This window comes from Centruroides sculpturatus, unplaced genomic scaffold, assembly GCF_000671375.1.
Source record: "Centruroides sculpturatus isolate CEXI.00-Female unplaced genomic scaffold, Cexi_2.0 scaffold9, whole genome shotgun sequence".
Classification (NCBI taxonomy): domain Eukaryota; kingdom Metazoa; phylum Arthropoda; class Arachnida; order Scorpiones; family Buthidae; genus Centruroides; species Centruroides sculpturatus.
Genome location: NW_019384576.1, coordinates 904444 through 910353, shown reverse-complemented (window position 1 = coordinate 910353; position 5910 = coordinate 904444). Strand labels below are relative to the sequence as shown.

Sequence of the window (5910 nt, the reverse complement as noted above, 5' to 3'; positions counted from 1 at the left end):
CAATATTATTTTTTCAAGAGAATGAAGTGTTTTGGGTAAATTGAAAGAATCTAATTCTGTATTACAAACTGATAGAAATCCTCTCACCTTTTGCTAACGTTAATTAATAAAATAATAAATATTAATTAATTAAAAAATCAATTTAAGATCTTTAATTATTAACAATCTAAACTGAAATATTTGTGAAGTTTTAAGATAGATTTATTCTTGCAAAAGAAGCAACTCGTGTGAATTAGACGATATTTTAATAAGGAATTTAAAATTTGAAACGATAATCTTTAAATTTATCAACTTTAATCTGTTATTAAATGATTTTTTTTAATAAATTAAACAGTATTTAAAGTATACTAAAAATACTTTTTTTAATGTAAACATTCTACAACGTATGAAAAACACGTGTAAAGTTTTGTTACTCCAGCAACTCTGCTTAATTACTTCAACTATAAAAAAAAAAAAATAAAAAATTAGTATGTAGTTCATTTGTTTCATTTTTTTAAAGAAGATTATAAAAAGTAATTTGATTCATTAAGCATTAATATAATTTTTAAAGCTCTGCAAAATAATTATAAAATAATTAACATAGACGTAAGCTTAATCTTAAACGTACTAATTGAGCAAAAAGCTTTATAATTTATTTTTCCGAAGCTTTTTATGTTTTTAGATTCATCATCTATAGATAACAGAATCTGCGAAAAGACGAATGATCTGATAAAATTAATTATGTTATCGAGTGAACCTGGTTGCAGTAGTAGCGATGCTAGCTGATAGTTATGCCTGCATGTGTCATTATAAAAATTACACCCTTTAGTCAATATTTTCTTGCTGTCAAAGAATACTAAGGTGTTACATTAGAGATCTTATTAACGCCTGGAAAGAAAGAAATAAAAAATTTCCTTACTTTCCCAGTAGACGAATAATTTAAATAACACAGTAAAATAATCTTTTATAGTTATACGAAATTACGTATACAATTAAAGCTTTTGCAAATTTTCAATTTAACGGAAATAAAATTATGATTAATTTCTGTTGAGAAATTATAGCACATATTAAATTAGGCACGCTTTAATAAATCTTTAATATCTAACCGATTAATATTTTAATACGTTAACGTTATTGTGTTATTAAGATAAAGTTGCTTGTGTCGCACCGGCATTTAAATCGCTCTAGCAGTCTATACAATGCCGGATTGAAATGCCATATAAATGAATAGAAATTAATTGAAAATATAAATATTATTGTTAAATATTTGATAATTTACTTAAATATTGTGTTGTTTTATTATAGTTTTATTCTTTAACAGATTGATTAAACTGCACCATTTCAATAATTACTTAAACAACACATTTTTCTGAAGTTTTTAATATCGACGAATTAGGAATAAGATGAAACTGTGTAAAACTGTAGTTGAAATATATCGAATGAAACAATATCAGATGGCAGGATAAACGAGGAGTCAATAACACACAAGCAATTATTGTGCCTTCCTATGTTCCATGTGTTAGCGTAGAAAGTCACTTCGCAGTTTCCCACGTTTAATATTTTAAGAAAAAGAAAGATGCATTCAACTGTACAACGACGACTGCGAATTAAGAAAAGTAAAACAGCATATTTTTAAAACTTTAAATGATTTCAAATATATAAAGTAGTTGAAATCTGATTTTATTTGCATTATTCATTTATTCATTTTTCCAAAACAAACATTTTTTTTTATTCTGATAAATGATTCATATATTTTTTTCCCTCTTTTTTGTAATAAATGCAATTTAAACAATTCTTACTTACTTTTGGAAATTGGTTTCCTTTAAAATAGTCAAGATATTAGTGAAAAATACCATTATATTTTGAAAATAACAATAAAAATAGAATAATAAAAGCTATTTTATCTTAATGTTTCTAAAATAAATATTAAATTAATTCATAATTAAATAAAAGGGATTTTTCACAAGAAGTTTTATTCGCTATTTTTTAAAAAATGATCATATAATTACTTCGTTCATCATACTGTTTATTGGTGGAATCCAGACAGATTCAATATGTTATATAGATTCTTTTTAAGTTGTCAAGATTTTTCTCTTTAAGCCCTATCATGGGAAGTATGTTAAAACGATTCGATAGGTAAAAACGTATCAACGGGCCGATATGACTCCATATGAAAACTGCCACAAAAGACAAACCAGCTGTAGGAGCAATCGACACAAAACTTGCTTCTGACAAAACACAGAACTAGTTGGTATGATAGATTGTACCAGATGGTGAAGGAGAAGCTGGTCTTTTTGGGAAGGGGAAGAAAACAGACAGAGAGGGAACGAATCACCAAGCAAGTCATCAGAAACAGCCGTTATAAGTCGACAAGTAGTTTCCAACAACCGTCGTCGGATGATAAAAAAATCACACTATATAGATATTCCTCCTCTCTTTAAAAAAGAGCGAAATACAAGTTGCATCACTATAGTCCTAATACCGAACATCAACACGTCAAGCCGAAATAGAATCAAATAACTGCTTTTGTAACACCATGATTCTTTTACTAGAACTACTATTTGTCGAGTATTCCCAAACGACAACGTTCGACTTTCAAACATAACATTCTGCAAAACTCTAAAGATATAAAGATTTAGAAGACATCCCGAAAAAAAAAATAATAATAAAAAAAAGAATCAGGCGTAATCTTAAAGAAAAAATTCTTTTAAAACTTTAAAATAGTGTAGTCTACGATTAGATTGATAAAATAAACCAAACTTATATATAAGTGTAGTGATTGAACTTTAAATTTAATCTAATACTTTGGCCTTACTGAAAATAATAGTCTAACCGGATAAAATTAAATAACTATAATTAAATTTTTTAACTGAGAATGCTGTATAATCAATATAGTATCATATAAATTAAACTAACAAGTAAGAATGAAATTAATAAAAAAAGTAATTCTATGGAAGAAACAGAATTAATTGTTTAAATAGTAATATGGAAATGTATATGAGAATAATGAAATTTTTAAAGAACTTAAAGGGAATGCAAAAAGAAAAAGAAAGAAAATAACTGAATAAAATTCTCATTGACAGTTAAAGTGTCGGAATAGGATTAAGATAACTGACATTTAGAATGATTGCATTATTACCGAGTAAATTATTTGAAGAATAAATTAAAAAAAAACTGTTGGGTCAATGTTGAAAGTTAGCAATTAAGAGAAAGAGAACGAACTTTTCTACTTCTTGTTGATTTATCAGAAAAGCTGTAGATTTGTCGAAGATAAGCGTGATTAGGCCATTTATGTGAAAGAAAAAACGAGAGAGGAGAGGAAACGGAACCCTAGGGACACCAACATTGACTCAGACATCAGGGTTAGTTCCATCAACTATGACCTAATGAAATGATTAGAAAGAAAATTAAATGCCAATAGCCTTGAGAAGTAGTTTATTAAGAAATTCACGATGCTTAGGAAATTTTATTATATAATTAAGACAATTCGATTCAACGTTTTCTCTTAATGAAATCATTTATTAGTTAATAGAGGCTTGGAGAAGTAAGCTTTATTATCAATGGCCGACTATATAAATGTCGATATTTATGATATTAAACTAGAAAAATTCAGTTTATAAAGAAATAAATAGATTATTGATATCATATAATCAAAAAGGAAAGAAGCAAAAATATGCGGAGGGGAATTTCCACTATTTTATTTAGGACTACTTTTTATTATTCACGAAGATCCGTAAGAAATTATATTTCGACAGTTCTTAATTTGCATATATTTATTTTGAATTTTTTATATTTAGATTTAGAAAAATCCTATTCCGTCGAGCATTTTTTTTTCTTCTATTGTGAAGCAATATAGGACGTTCAATAATTTATTCTTCTTTTTTCGCCTTCATCAAATTTTTATTTATTTTAAATATAATATAAAATAATTTAATTTTAAAATATATTTTTAAAATCAATTTTGAGCAAGGAATTAACGCTTTAAGTTCGAATGTAAATGAGTGGAAAACTTTGAATAAATTTCAACAAATAATTGAGACATAATTATTATTAAAAAAGTAGAATTATCATCAAAAGTTTCGGGGAGAAAAAACTGAAAAAAAAGAGTTGATTATTTTATATATTTGATTAAACAAATTTCAATTACTCCATTAAAATTGGCAGAAAGAAAAGAATGAAAATTGATACGAAGATTTCGACCGATATTTATTTTATAATAGATTTAATGGAAATGTTATGAAGTGAGATGAGAAGGAAAAAAATCTCGGCAGATAAATTTCTTTAAATTAGGCTAATGAGAATATTTGAATAATTTGTATAATTTTCCAATAAGAGTTATTTTTGTTTAAAAGGCAACTGTTTAACAAGATTATAAATTATTGATTGTCAGTTGCTGCGAGTTTCCTAAAAATTCAATAAAGTATTTCAATGCCTCATTGTTACAAGAGGCATCAATAAAAGTCTGTCTGATTCAATCATTCTGCTGATTTTGCCTGCAAGGCATTCGTTCTCTTATGCTAATCTCTCGCGAAATCTCTCTATCCTTGACAATTTTCCATTGCTTTATTTTGATAAAAACGAATCTGTATTTAACTCATAAATCACTTGGCAGCTTTCATTTTCCATCTTTCAGTTTCATATTTTCCAAAATAATTTTATTCGGCGTAATAGGAAAAAATACGTCAATCTTTATTATATTAGAATATTTCATATTTATAAATAGTAAATCCGAGCCTTCAATAACAGGCCTAGCTGAATTTCAAAATATTTAAATAAGCGGCAAATGACAAATATCAATTGCAAAATATCTATCAACTTTTAAAATTAGGATTGCTGTTCTCAAAATTGAATTCCCGAACGCATTAATCATATGTTACAAACATGACGCCATTGATTTATCTGTAGAACAATAAACGATTTGTTATGTGATCATCAAAGGTTCCAAATAAGAAATATAATGTATTGATTAAGCCAACAATACTATTGTATTTGCCATTTAACTCCTATATACACAAAGTTGAATTCAATCATGATTCCCATCGGTACGTAATTTGTTATAAAACATAATAAAAAAATATTTTCCTTCTAGAAATTTCACTTTTCAAGTAAAACCTCTTTATGGAATGAGTCTATAGAAGTTGTACAAATAATTTTTTTTTTTCGTTACATGCCACTTTATTACGTAGACGAAGTTGCTTATAGTTGAACTAATATACATATAATTTCATTTATCCTATTCTCTATGGTCTTGTGTATCTTGACCCGGATTGGACTTTAGCCAAGAGCTACTGGAATTTTTTACATAGAAATTAAATGACCAAAAGAAGAGTTCTATACTTTTAAACTATTGTGTTTTCAAGTTTTCTTTCTGATTTTTACATTATTTGTAATGAAGAAATTTAGTGAAAACAAACTTAATATTAAATATATCCATTTAATAAACTTGCTTTCTTAGTCAATTTTAGAGTCAATAAATTTACCAGAATAATCAAGTTTTACTTATAGAATAGTTATTGTACGTGAATACCAGAAAATTTTCTTTGTTAATTTTAAAAAAACTTTTAAATAATTTCCTCTTTTATTTATTTATTTATTTATATTTCAGAATCTATATTTAAAACCTCTTTAATGTAGTAATGTATTTATAGATTTTGTATTAAAGGAAGAAAGGAGAAGTTTTTATTTTAAAAAATGTAAAATACACATATAAAATTCTTTACGCATATTAAATTTATCTTAATAATATATTTATTAAAATGTTTACAAAGATTTATGCTAACTTATTATCCTTTTTTCTGTCGAATTATTCAATTTATATGGCGAATGATATTTAAAAATTTACTTTAAATAAAGTAAAGCAAATTTAAGATAAATTTAATTTAAAATTGCAAAGGAGTAAAATTTACTTTATATTATATAAATAAATATATA

At 25.8% G+C, this 5910-nt stretch overlaps 1 long non-coding RNA gene across 1 annotated transcript in view; it reads right to left on the bottom strand.

Annotated features, from left to right (window-relative positions):
* Window positions 1–414: 414 nt before the first annotated feature.
* LOC111624341 overlaps window positions 415–5910 on the bottom strand; it is a 7247-nt gene continuing 1751 nt past the window's right edge. Inside the window, exon 3 of the long non-coding RNA XR_002756560.1 lies at window positions 415–440. This is a non-coding gene — a long non-coding RNA (uncharacterized LOC111624341). The remainder of the gene's footprint in view (window positions 441–5910) is intronic.